The sequence below is a fragment of the Saccostrea cucullata genome, unplaced genomic scaffold (genome assembly GCF_032062105.1).
Source record: "Saccostrea cucullata isolate Sc308-1 unplaced genomic scaffold, CSIRO_AGI_Scuc_v1 ctg68, whole genome shotgun sequence".
Taxonomy (NCBI): Eukaryota; Metazoa; Mollusca; class Bivalvia; order Ostreida; family Ostreidae; genus Saccostrea; species Saccostrea cuccullata.
In genome coordinates this window covers 819,460-834,675 of record NW_026939588.1, presented here as the reverse complement: position 1 = coordinate 834,675, position 15,216 = coordinate 819,460, and the positions used below count along the sequence as shown (strand labels likewise).

At 34.4% G+C, this 15,216-nt stretch overlaps 1 protein-coding gene across 1 annotated transcript in view; it reads right to left on the bottom strand.

Annotated features, from left to right (window-relative positions):
* LOC134253414 (uncharacterized) overlaps nucleotides 1-15,216 on the bottom strand; it is a 230,129-nt gene that overhangs the window by 54,845 nt on the left and 160,068 nt on the right. The window lies entirely within an intron of this gene.

Here is a 15,216-nt window from a genome sequence, read left to right as displayed (position 1 = left end):
GTCTAATTTGTAACGACTATTTATACTAACATTTATATCCTTAGTGTATTTTTGTATATATAATATCTATTCTGTATTCTTTATCATGTTTATATGGTGTATAAAATCTGATGAGTCTTTGGCTTAAAGAATAAAGAAAGTCCAAATGGGATGAAATAACCCCCCCCCCCCCCCAAAAAAAAACTGCCCATATAATCACTCCCTTAATGGTAGTATTTCTAGGTATTGCGTAATAAAATTTACTATATAACATTAATAAATCTAGAATTTATAAGTAACTTTTACTAGATTAGGTGTAGGTATCTATAGGACCCATGCTCCAGGTGACCCCTACTTTATACTCACTATCTTAGCCAGTATACAGAATGGTTACTATTCACGACATGCAAACGCTTTACTAGGCACACTAGTTAAATTAACTAGGTATTTCTTTCATGGTTTATTCTAAAGAATTATAAGGCAAAAGAATTTAAAAATACATTAAAGAAATAAATAACAAGTTTATAAACTTCAATGGGAATTGAAGTGGGTCGGTCCCATGATCAAATTCTGTGAAGGCCGAAGGCCTTCTCAGAAGATTTGATCACGTACCGACCCACTTCAATTCCCATTGAAGTTTAAAAACTTGTTATTTATTACTTATATACACATTTGAGATGGACAATTAAATATTAAATTAAATATATTCGGATATAAATATTGCACTAACCGGTCGCCGTAAATTTCCGTCAAAAATACGCAAGGTGTAAATTGGCTTGAAAGGCGGTTACGTTTCGAATTCGTCAGGGTAAGAATTCAATTTCGAAGGGAATATTTTGTTAAAAGGCTACTTGTGATCAGTAATAGTGAATAGATTCTTGTCTGGGAATATTTCATTTGTGAAAATTGATCATTAATGCTGAAAAGACATGGGAAACACCTCCGAGAATGAATGATAAAAAGTTGGAGGAATTTCGGTCGCTTGAAAGGGATGGATGGATTGAGACACTTGTTCGAGCCAGTTAACTTGCAATCAAGTTTTAAATTTGATCAAAAACATTAAATCTACGATTCCAGTAACTAAAGGCATATTTATGATGTTAACACGGAGACACTGGCGACAGTTTACATTGAAGTACGACAGCGCCGATCGAGGTGTTTCTCAGCTGTTCGTGGCGTGATTGCAATGCTTTGATATTTTCCAACAGATTTACACATTTATCGTGAGTAGAACTTAATGAAAAAAATATAGTTTTAGCCTATATCATGAAGATTTAACTTAAGGTCCAACAAAAATAAGGATTAAATTAAAAAGTTAGAGACTCTGCAGCTGACAAAGTGACATACAACTTGTAAACAATCTAGTTTCTATCGGTATATTCTTTATATACACAGGTTAAATCTATCGCCAAAAAAATTTATGAAGTATTTGTTCACGTTGTAAATAAAACAATTATTTCATTTGTTTATTTTGTTCATCTTTATACATGAAAAGCAAGTCATTTTATATTTTATATGTAACGGTAGATATTATTGCGCCGTGTGATTCGGCCATGTATTGACCTTTGACCTCTGACAAACTTCATACAGAATTGAAGATATTTTCTCTCCGTATGTTTATAAAGTGGAAAGATACCACACATATATATATTATGCTATAACAATAAACATGCAAGAAAATTTCATTCGTATACCCCTTTTTTAATTCTCTGTTTTGAACGAAGTTAATTTTGAAAGTATCTGGGATGTGTATAATCATGGGACAGTATTTTTAGCTCACCTGAGCCGAAGGCTCAAGGGAGCTTTTCTGATCACATTTTGTCCGGCGTCCGTCTGTCTGTCTGTCTGTCTGTCCGTCTGTCTGTAAACTTTTCACATTTTCGACTTCTTCTCAAGAACCGCAGGGCCAATTTCAATCAAACTTGGCACAAAGTATCCTTGGGTGAAGGGGATTCAAGTTTGTTCAAATGAAGGGCCACGCCCTTTTCCAAGGGGAGATAATTATGAATTAGAGAAAAATTAATGGCATTTTAAAAAAATCTTCTTCTTAAGAACCACTGGGCCAGGAAAGATGGAACTCATGTGGAATCATCCTCAGGTAGTGTAGATTCAAGTTTGTTCAAATCATGACCCCCGGAGCTAGGCTGGGGCCAAAATGGCCGACCCAAGTTTTTACATAGGAATATACAGGAAAAATCTTTAAAAATCTTCTTCTCAAGAACCACTGGGCCAGGAAAGATGAAACTCATGTGGAATCATCCTCAGGTAATGTAGATTCAAGTTTGTTCAAATCATGACCCCCTGGGCTAGGGTGGGGCCAAAATGGCTGACCCAAGTTTTACATAGGAATATATAGGAAAAATCTTTAAAAATCTTCTCAAGAACCACTGGGCCAGGAAAGATGAAACTCATGTGGAATCATCCTCAGGTAGTGTAGATTCAAATTTGTTCAAATCATGACCCCCGGAGCTAGGGTGGGGCCAAAATGGCCGACCCAAATTTTACATAGGGATATATAGGGAAATCTTTTAAAATCTTCTTTTCAAGTACTTCAAAGCTATGACTAGTGATATTTATATGGAATCATCCTCAGCTAGTGTAGATTCTAGTTTGCTCAAATGATGAATGCTTGGGGGGGGGGGGTTAAATTCAAGCCTGATGTGCTCAGGTGAGCGCTGTGGCCCCTGGGCCTCTTGTTTTATAAGTCTAAAGGCATGGGACAGATATTTTTTGAAAAACGACTGCCATGGGACATATAATATTTTTTTTAATTAAGAATTTTGTTTTCTAAATAAGAATTTTGTCCCATCATAATAACATCAATGATTGTGGTAAATTTTACCTGGTCCCTAAAATCAGATTTTCATGTACCTGTCAACACTTTTTAGCTAACCTGAGCTGAAAGCTCAAGTGAGCTTTTCTGATCACATTTTGTCCGGCGTCCGTCTGTCCGTCTGTCTGTCTAACTGTCTAGCTGTCCGTCTGTCTGTAAACTTTTCACATTTTCATCTTCTTCTCAAGAACCACTGGGCCAATTTCAACCAAACTTAGCACAAAGTATTTTTGGGCGAAGGGGATTCAAGTTTGTTCAAATGAAAGGCCACGCCCTCTTCCAAGGGGAGATAATTATGAATTAGTGAAAAAATAATTGCATTTTAAAAATTCTTCTTCTCAAGAACCACTGGGCCAGGAAAGATGAAACCCATGTGTAATCATCCTCAGGTAGTGTAGATTCAAGTTTGTTCAAATCATGACCCCCGGGGATAGGGCGGGGCCACAATGGCCGACCATAGTTTTACATATAAATACATAGGAAAATTCTTAAAAACTCTTCTTCTTAAGAATAACAAAGCCATGATTGATCATATTTATATGGAAGCATCCTCAGGTAGTGTAGATTCAATTTTGTTCAAATCATGACCCCCGGGGATAGGGCGGGGCCACAATGGCCGACCAAAGTTTTGCATAGAAATACATGGGAAAATTCTTTAAAAATCTTCTTCTCAAGAATAACAAAGCCATGATTGATCATATTTATATGGAAGCATCTTTAGGTAGTGTAGATTCAAGTATGTTCAAATCATGCACCCCCGGGTTTGGGCGGGGCCACAATGGCCGACCAAAGTTTTACATAGAAATACATGGGAAAATTCTTTAAAAATCTTCTTCTCAAGAATAACAAAGCCATGATTGATCATATTTATATGGAAGCATCCTCAGGTAGTGTAGATTCTGTTTTGTTCAAATCATGACCCCCGGGGATAGGGCGGGGCCACAATGGCTGACCAAAGTTTTGCATAGAAATATATAGGAAAATTCTTTAAAAATCTTCTGAAAAATAGCAAAGCCATGATTGGTTATATTTATATGGAAGTATCCTCAGGTAGTGTAGATTCAAGTTTGATCCAATCATGACCCCCGGGGGTAGGGCGGGGCCACAATGGCCAACCAAAGTTTTACATTGAAATATATGGGAAAATTCTTTAAAAAATTTCTTCTCAAGAATTACAAAGCCATGATTGGTCATATTTATATGAAAGCATCCTCAGGTAGTGTAGATTCAAATTTGTTGAAATCATGACCCCCGGGGGTAGGGCGGGGCCACAATGGCCGACCATAGTTTTACATAGAATTACATACATGTAGGAAAATTCTTTAAAAATCTTCTTCTCAAGAATAACAAAGCCGTGATTGATCATATTTAAATGGAAGCATCCTCAGGTAGTGTAGATTCAATTTTGTTCAAATCATGACCCCCGGGGGTAGGGCGGGGCCACAATGGCCGACCATAGTTTTACATATAAATACATACATGTAGGAAAATTCTTTAAAAAATTTCTTCTCAAGAATTACAAAGCCATGATTGGTCATATTTATATGAAAGCATCCTCAGGTAGTGTAGATTCAAATTTGTTGAAATCATGACCCCCGGGGGTAGGGCGGGGCCACAATGGCCGACCATAGTTTTACATAGAATTACATACATGTAGGAAAATTCTTTAAAAATCTTCTTCTCAAGAATAACAAAGCCATGATTGATCATATTTATATGGAAGCATCCTCAGGCAGTGTAGATTCAATTTTGTTCAAATTATGACCCCCGGGGGTAGGGTGGGGCCACAATGGCCTACCAAAGTTTTACATAGAAATATATCAATGGAAAATTCTTTAAAAATCTTCTTTCCAAGAATAATATAGCCATGATTGGTCATATTTATATGGAAGCATCCTCAGGTAGTGTAGATTCAAGTTTGTTCAAAATCATGACCCCCCGAGGTAGGGTGGGGCCACAATGGCCGACCAAAGTTTTACATAGAAATATTTAGGAAATTAAAATTCTTTTAAAATCTTCTTCTCAAGAATAGCAAAGCCACGATTGGTCATATTTATATGGAAGCATCCTGTAGTGTAGATCCAAGTTTGAGCAAATCATACCATCTCTCCTTTAAGGAATGGTTGGGACTACTTTTGGGTTTAAACTTTTCAATAATAAACTAATTTCTGCTTTTATGCTAGCCACAGTGCTCAGGTGAGCGAAGTGGCCCGTGGGCCTCTTGTTTTAATATAACAATTTAGTATTCAGATACCAGGTATCAAATGTCATATTTCTGGCATTGTGCAATTTTTAACAAAATGTCAAGTTAAGCCATATATCCCAATTTTTCAAAAGTTATCGGCAAGGTTAAATTTTTTTGCGGATAAATAAACAGAAGCAAAAACTAAAAATACACCCGAATCTTCGATAAATAATGAAAGGAATGAAAATGCAGCAAAAAGGCAGGGAAAACCTGACAAGTTTTAATGTTTAATGAAAAGTTTAACATTAAATTAATAAACAAACTTTTTTAAAGAATCTGATCTCCCTCCTGTTACATCTATTGCAAGTATACATGTATAGCTGATTAAATCATTCTAAAAAATGAGGTACCCATACAACGGCTGACTTTTAGAGAAAGAGAGAAGAGTAAGGAAAAGAGAGACACTCATTCTTGTTTCAAATCAGCAAACTAAGAAACACAAAATTTTAATGTGCATATTAAACATGTTTTAAAGTATAAAATCTGCATGGTATGCATATTAATTGAGAATTATTTCTTTGTTAACACTGAAACATGGGCTCAAGTACATTATAAGACGAAAATAGTTCCGCTTTTTTTCCTCGTAAGAATATATATTTTTGCATATTTATTTATATTCATAAATGTACAAAACAGTATAAATTAGCATATTTTGTATATGAATTAAATGTATGCTATTTTAATGAATATTTAGAGCCATTGTTGGTGAATAATACCAACCGACTGCATTCTTTATTGCATTCTATATCGTCAACCAATTATTATATCAAATGGATTATAAAGGTACAAAACAAGATATTTAATCTTGCATATAAATTAATTTAAAAGATTATCTGTTCAAACAAATGTTACTATGTTTGCTTAACAGGTTGACAGGTTGACAGGTCGACAGGTTGACGGGTCGACAGCTCGACAGGTCGACGGGTCGATGGGTCGACAGGTCGACGGGTTGACAGGTCGACAGGTAGACAGGTCGACGGGTCGACAGGTCGACAGGTCGACATGTAGACAGGTTGACGGGTTGACAGGTCGACAGGTAGACATGTTTATTTAAATATGTAATTCAACATGTCAACATGTCGTCATAGATTTGGATTGTCAAATGGAGATGTAAACATCTAACTGTTATCAGACATTGCGCATATGAAAAGAGAATAAAAAAAACTGTCTACCTGTCGACCTGTTGTCAACTTGTCGACCTGTCAAATTGTAAAAAAAAATTGTGGTGTTAATTTAGATCTATTCTTGGTTTTTATTATATTAAATTATTTCAATCAAAGTGCTTGTAAATATTCATTAAAAAGTAATTTGCATTTATTGTGTTGTACATATATTTATATAAGAATACAATTGATATAATCATACATGAATATTTATGATCTTTCAAAAATATTATAATAACAAAACCGATTTACTGCAGATTATGTGGATGGGACTATTTTCGTCTTATTTTGTACTTGACCCGATATATATATCTATAGGGATGCATAAAGCAAACTATCCATAAAAGGCGAGATATTAAAGACCTGACCTCCTAAAGACCTGACTGACCTGACCAACATAACATTCGTCAAAAATCATTATTTTAAGACCATTTATCATATTTTTTAAGGATATTTTCTTGATAATAATATGAAGTTAAGTTATATAAATATTTATATACACATTTTTTACCAAATTAATTGTTATTTATCTGTTCATTTCATGGAAATGTAATGACCTGACCAAATATGAATTGACCTGACCAAAACCAAAATCATCAATAATAGTTATATTTTTTAAATATTTGATATGTTTAAAAGATTTTCTTCATTATAATGGTTAATACTTTGGATAAAATGGTTTTAGAAACATTTTTTACCTCAATTATTAGTTAATATCATGGAATTTTAAGGATCTGACCTAATATGAAATGACCTGACCAAATAAAAATCACTTAAAATCTTTATCTTTCTTTAAAAATTTCATTCTTTATGTTATATCATAATCAATTATATGATATATGATATTATATTAAGCATAATAATACTTAATCAATAAAACACTTCAGACATGAAAACACACATTTATGAACTTTAATATGAACAAGTACATAAAAAATTGCATTGACCTGACCAAGCAAACTGTCTGAATTTATATACGTATGTGAATTTTCACAAACTATAATTTTCACAAACTATAATTTAAAGAATTTAATGCTCATACAATTTTAAAATTATACTAAATCTTTTTTTTAAGCATTTGAAAAAATATTGGTGACATTACAACAATATATTGCAATGACCTGACTGCATGGCCATGTCCAATTCTAAAGACCTGACCGACTCTACCTACTAAAGACCTGACCAACCATGTGTCTATATGAATGACCTGATGTCTATATACATGTATTAAAGACCTGACACTACAACTTTATTCAAATTATATCAATTTTTTTTTATTTTGCTTTTATGAGTGCAATAATCGAAATTATTGGGTAAAGATTCAGTATATGTATAATAATATAATTAAAGCAGCTATTTAATATTTAGATACATGTATTTTATATACTAGACTTTACTAGCAAATATTATTTTTATCTTTTTTCACATATTCCAATGTTTTAAAAATTTGGATTATTAAGATTAAGGGGGATGTACAAGCCATATTGGATCTAGTCTGGTGTAAAATAAGAAATATCAAGAATGCGCTTTATACTCTACTAAACAAGCCCAAAGTTACACAAAGTGCTAATGCACTTATTACCTACTGTTAGAGACCAAACTTAATAAATAATCAAGTTTATTTTGTTTTAATTAGGAGGAAATTAATCATGTTAGAACTGCGCAGCTACAGCATTCACGAGATGAAAAACACCATTGAAAATGGTGTTAGTTTGATTCATTGATAATATGGCTACAACCATTTGTTTTGCTTTTCTCTTGTCATTATCCATAATTTTCAAAAATTTGATTTTTCATATGGGTGTCTTCTTGAGGCCCTGTGTTTATTTCGTCCGCCATTCCTCTGTCACATAGAGTTCGAATAACATTGATTTTAGAATAAATGCGACCATAATAACATCAAGACAAGAAATTACTAAGTAATAATCATTAGGTTATATTACTTGCTACTTTTATTTGTTGCATCGCATCGTCTGATTAATGTAAAAACGCGATTTTAACCCCACTCCAGCAGATCGGGAAAAACTGTTCTGTTTACAGCTCGAATTTCCTTGTTAATATTGTAACGTTTCACAAAGTGTACCTGTGAAATTCGGATTAAATCTTGTTTACAAATTTGGAATATATGGAATTTGAACCCGATGTTTATAAACTCCGTAAATAATTGTCAATGAACAGTTAACGAAAGAAATGAACTATAATTGATTTAATGACTTTATTAATTTAACATGTATGATTTAATGACAAAGTGGTGTATTTTGTATGTTTTATATGGGTACAACGTTATTAATTTAGTAGGTAATTTTGATGGTTAAATCCCGCTAACTTATTCATTGCATTGATTGTGACGTAATAGGTATCTGATTGTCTCTTACGTCATCATAACAACTTTTGTCTATATAAACCAGCTGTTTTGGGTTTAGACTTCAGTCAGCTGTGGGGAGCGACTCGTAGCACACAGCCTTCCCTGGTAAGGGAAAAGTGACCTAAGTCACTTTGAGGAACGACTCCGTATACTTCGGTTATAAGACGGTACCAAGTCTATGTATACGAAACCATTAAAGGGAACCAAGTTTTTAGGAACGTCCTGGATTGACCATCGGTTGGTCACCTTTTTGTTAACCAAATAACGTTGTACCAACCAAGTTATAGTGTACCATTCTGTGTGTTTATAAGTGAACCATTGATCGTCCTAATAAATGTTATAAACTTTTAACAAGTGTTATTCCTAAGAAACATTGTTTAAAGTGACCAAAATTTGGTCATTACGTCAACCTATTAAGTGACCAAAAGTTGGTCATTACGTCAACCAAATAAGTGACCAAAAGTTGGTCCCATTAACCAATTAAGTGACCAAAAATTGGTTATTAACCATTATATAAACTTTGACCAACGGAACCATCAAATCTCGACCAAGTGACCAGAAAACTAATAGCGGCCCACGAGTTTATTACATGATACCCTCGGTTTCGTTACATTGGTGGCAGCGGTGGGATCCGCTATTCCGTGAAGTGTGAACCTAAACCATTTCAAAGATGTCGAGGAACGAAAAAGGGGTTGAAGAAGAGGACCGTAATACAGAACCAAAAGAGCTACAGTTTATCGACGGTACTCCAAGTAAAGAAGTTCTTTTGCAGGTTAACAACAACGACCAGATAGGAGACGGCAGCGGAATCAACGCAGATACCAACGACAGTCTACACATAATTCTACAAGAATTAAAAATGTTGAAGTCCCAGATGAACCAATTACAATCTCAAGTGAGACCAACGAGTGCTGACAACCAATATGTAGACCAAAATTGCGTGCAGTCCGGTACAAGTACTACGTCTGACGATGACCAAATACGCAGTGAGCATCGACCATACAGAAATACACCTCTACAAAATTTATGTGAAGAATTTCGGTATCATGAACCTTCAAGGACAAGTTGGTCAAACCCGACGGTACCACGAAGTTACACTACCAATGATGAGACCAACGAATTTTAGCCGACCATGCGCAGCTTCGATTATGATGTACCAAATTATGGTCACACAAGACAAGCCCATGACCACGGATTCAGACGTACCCCGGAACCTAGAGGAAGAAAACCAGCAACATTCGATGGTACCATGAACTGGAACGACTATATAGTGTGTCGACATGATCGCCCAATTGAACCACTGGCATGAGGAAACAAAGGCATTAGAGTTAGCTACCAGTCTACGCGGCCCGGCACTAAGCGTTTTGAGCGACCTACCATCAGAAAATCGGTATAATTTTCGTCACATTGTTAACGCACTATCAGCAAGATTTGACCCAGAAAATCAAACAGAAATCTGCAAGACGCAACTAAAGAACCGAATACGGAAGAAAAACGAAACGATCACAGAATTGATGCAAGACATCAAACCACTTACGAGGATGCCATACCCGAACGCACCCCTATGTATCCGCGACCAGTTGACCAAAGATTCTTTCATCGGAAGTTTAAATGACCAAGAAATGGAATGGGCAGTGTTTCAAGGAAAACCTACAGACCTAAAAGATGCAGTGCGACTGGCATTGGAATATGAGGCCTTTCAACAAGCACGGGGAAGACGAAATACAGTGGCAGTGCGAATCCAGACAGAGGAACCAGTGTATACCGACAGAAATAATTACGAAACAGACCTTGTAGCCATGATCAACCAAAACACAGAGAAGAAGTTTTACAAGAAAGGTCCCTGTTTCTACTGCAAGAAAGATGGTCACATCAAAAGAGAATGCAGGTTACTACAACGGCACCTAAAAAATGAAAAATACAGAAACCAAAGAAAACCGGAATACGTACCAGACGTGACGACCAGAGAACCCGAGGACCAGGGAAACGCACAGTAGTTGACGTCGGTGGCCAAACGTCAACTACAAAACAGAAAGGGCCACATGTTTTTGGAATAAAGAACTCAAATACTCGCAGTACCAACTTATTAACAATTGATGTGCTTGTTAACAATGTGAAAATTAATTGTGTCATTGACACAGGTTCAGTTATAACAGTTATCCACCCAAAGAAATATTACGAGATAGAAAGATGTGTGAGATTAAATTATTCCCAAACCGTAGTAACTTACAAATGGCAAACGGTGATTTAGTTGTACCATAAGGTCAGACCGAACTTCAAATTTGTATTAATGGGGAAGTTACGGAACATAAAGTGGTCGTCGCTGACGTTGAGTCAAATATGATTTTAGGCCTTGATTTTCTTAAACAGCATAACTGTCAATTGAACTTGGGTGAAGGAACTCTTACATTGGGAAAGAAAAAGTTACCATGTGACCTTAATAGTGAACAAAATCTTGTGTTCAGCATTTCCGTACAAGAAGCTGTACAACCTGATAATAAGGACCGACGACCATGTGAACATTGTGACGAGGAGGACACATTTTACGCTGAGAAACATATCAGAGATTGTACCGTTGGTGAAGCAAAGAAGAATCCATCTAGGGCAGCCAGATCTAGAGGAAAACCGGGTCAATGTTTAGTTAGGGAACCACTGGAACAAGTGGATATTGATATCCTTGGTCATTTACCACGGACCAAAAAAAAAGGACGTTGTTACCAGTTCAGATTATTGCACCCGATGGATAGAAGCAACCGAGAACCAGAAACGAAAGTATGGCACCAAGTCAAACCAGATTCAGTACACCCCAGGGCAGTATGTGTCGATCGCATCAAAGGCAAGGACCAAAGGAAGATCTCATAAACTTAAGGTTCATCGGAATGGACCTTACACAGTGTTACGTGTTGTGTCCGATTCGGTATTCAAAGTGAGAAAGTATGCAGCGGAGAAACCAAAATATGTGCATCATGACCAGATGAAGCTGTTTAGTGGTGAAGCAGATGACATTATATTCGAAAAACGCGTATCTCGAAAGACATTACCAGTGGACTTCTATAAGTCATTGATAAATGCCCCGAAACGAGGACGTTTCGACTTTGTGTAATGTAACGTTTCACAAAGTGTACCTGTGAAATTCGGGTTAACTCTTGTTTACAAGTTTGGAATATATGGAATTTGAACCCGATGTTTATAAACTCCGTAAATAATTTGTCAATGAACAGTTAACGAAAGAAATGAACTATAATTGATTTAATGACTTTATTAATTTAACATGTATGATTTAATGACAAAGTGGTGTATTTTGTATGTTTTATATGGGTACAACGTTATTAATTTAGTAGGTAATTTTGATGGTTAAATCCCGCTAACTTATTCATTGCATTGATTGTGACGTAATAGGTTTGATTGTCTCTTACGTCATCATAACAACTTTTGTCTATATAAACCAGCTGTTTTGGGTTTAGACTTCAGTGGGCTGTGGGGCGCGACTCGTAGCACACAGCCTTCCCTGGTAAGGTAAAAGTGACCTAAGTCACTTTGAGGAACGACTCCGTATACTTCGGTTATAAGACGGTACCAAGTCTATGTATACGAAACCATTAAAGGGAACCAAGTTTTTAGGAACGTCCTGGATTGACCATCGGTTGGTCACCTTTTTGTTAACCAAATAACGTTGTACCAACCAAGTTATAGTGTACCATTCTGTGTGTTTATAAGTGAACCATTTGATCGTCTTAATAAATGTTATCAACTTTTAACAAGTGTTATTCCTAAGAAACATTGTTTAAAGTGACCAATTTTTGGTCATTACGTCAACCTATTAAGTGACCAAAAGTTGGTCATTACGTCAACCAAATAAGTGACCAAAAGTTGGTATATATAACCAATTAAGTGACCAAAAATTGGCTATTAACCATTATATAAACTTTGACCAACGATGATCAAATAGTTTAAAGTGACCAGAAAACTAATAGCGGCCCACGATTTATGTTTTGTACCCTTCGGTTTTATACAATATCATTCCACTGAGCACGTGGTTGGCATGTGCATATATCTGCTGTGGATAGATGTTTATCACCATGATTATATTTAATTTTTCATGGAACAAAAATCTCGATAATATGTTGGTTTCTTTAAAGACTCATTAGAAAAAAACATAAAAAATGTCCTAAACATATGTGTTTACGTTGGGTCTTTTACATTCTGTGGCGATAGATTTTATTTTCAAATGGGGCACTGCAAGGAGGATGCTTAGCATTTAATTTGAAAATGTTAAACAATATGCGGTGCATGAAAAACAAATATTAATTACATGGTCGTACATTCGAAAAGTTAGTACACATGTCTATTTTGTTTAGCAGTTAGATAGAAACAATAGGCAGTTATAAATTTCCTTCAGGCACCTCACATAAATAGCTAGATTTCTTGCAATGACCCACACATTGTATGGAGTAATGTTTGGACATAAAAACGCATCATGTCTCATTATGTTGACAACGTTGTAATCTCTCTCATTGAATATACCAAGCTTGATAAAATATATTGATTTGTTTTAATTTAAATTTAGAAATTATGTTTGCAAAGAAAGGTCTCATTGCATATGCTATGTCTATCATCGCAAAAAAAAAATGAGAGGTTACCCCCCCCTGAAAATTTTATGTTTGTTTGTTTTTCTAAATAGTGCCAAAGATTAAAAAGTTTGCATTACTACTTTTTAAAATTTTGATGGAACATGTACTAGCCTTATAAATGACCATTTGTTATAAAAATATTTGGTTGCCCTCTCTCCAATCTACTGTGTTGAAATGGCCCGAACTCAAATTTTTTTTACATCCCATTACACGATATTTTTTTCTTCAAACAAATATGTTTAAATTTTAACTTTTTTCTGCCTATAAATACCTTTGAAAAATTTTTCCTTGAGTTGGGAGGACCACCAAACGTCATTTTAAAGATGGTGATTTTTTTTCTTGACAAACCTACAGCTCTGTAAAATTATACTTTTTGACAAAATGGGCGAATAGAAAAAAAAGGTTTTTTTTATTCATTAAATCTTCTAACCCACTCTGAATGATTTCATTCCTTTTCAAATGTTGCTCCGCTGTAATGAAAATTGTATTTTATGTTTATTTGACAGAGTATACGAGGGGTGATCAAAAAGTAAACGGTATTAGGTATTTGATAGTTATATTATTGTTGAAATATTCGAAATTTTTCAAATTGAAAATTTGAGGTCTTTTATAGCATATTGCTCAATTAAAAAAAAATCACCCCTTTTCAAACTTGCTTTCTCCGGGCAACATAGGTGATCATATTTAACCATCTGCCTTCCTTCACTAAAACGATCTATCCAATCATTGATTGAATTTATAGGAAGTCATTTGTCTTAATAAACTGTGAACAAATTCTTATACGCTACTTCAAAGGCATTTTTAAGATATACCATAAATATTTTAGTCGTTTGTTGAACGAGTTCCACTAGACAACCATTAATGGACAATTACCTGCATAATGACGTCATTTCCACATTGTGAGCAAAACTTTATTCAGCATATGCTATTTATAGAACATGTGTTTGGCTATGTGTGCACCAAATTTGTTTCTAATCTGAATTGTGGTTTTGTAGATACATTTTATAGAGATAGTTCGCGAACTTTTTGATCACCCCTCGTACTAGTAGGTACTAAAACAAGGTCATTCATATTGATTTTATGTGTTTTATTTCTTTGTGTTTCATAGTGATAATTAAACTTTTAATAGATATTATTTTTTTCAAAATTAATAAGCATTGAATTTTTGACTTTGGTGGTGCTCAAGGCATTTTTTCCTTATCCTTGAATCAAAATTTTGTTTTTTTTATATCAATACGTACACTATTTCCAACTGTTTAACTAAATAAATTACTTCAAGAAACACTATAACACATTTCCTCTTTTAAAAGTGTTCATATTATTTGAAATATTTTGCAACTGTAATTTTCTTCTACATTTAAAGATTGTTATTTCCATATTAGGATTTATGAAAACAAAATTCTGTGCTAAAAATGAATTGCTATCCATGAACTACTTTCATGGTTCTTTACATACTTTTTGAAAAAAAATTGTTTTGAACTGTGAAATTATCATTTAAAAGTGCAAAATTTAGACATTTTATATACAAATGGTTGTGAAAAAAATGCACACTTTTGATTTTTTTGGATTTTTTAAGGCTTTGCTGAATTTGCAGCTGCTTAGTTTAAGGAGCATATCAAAAGCATTTTTCTGCAAAAGTATAGGTTATATATGCACATATTGCATTTAATTTAAATATAATATTCAGTGTGTCTTTATCATAAAGACTTAAAAATTGATAAAATATAATGTATTTTAGCCATTTGAAGAAATGTGTACAGTTTGTTCTCACTGCACTAAAGGTGGCTGTACATCCCCCTTAATCTGTGTATCTAAAGATATATACAACTGTAGTTGTAACTCTTATGGGACAAACTTATAAACATTGATTATTTAATTTAAACCATTAAATATTAATATTTATTTAACTTAATTTCATATTATTATCAAGAAAATATCCTTTAAAATATGATAAATGGTCTTAAAATAGTGATTTTTGACGAATTTTATGTTGGTCAGGT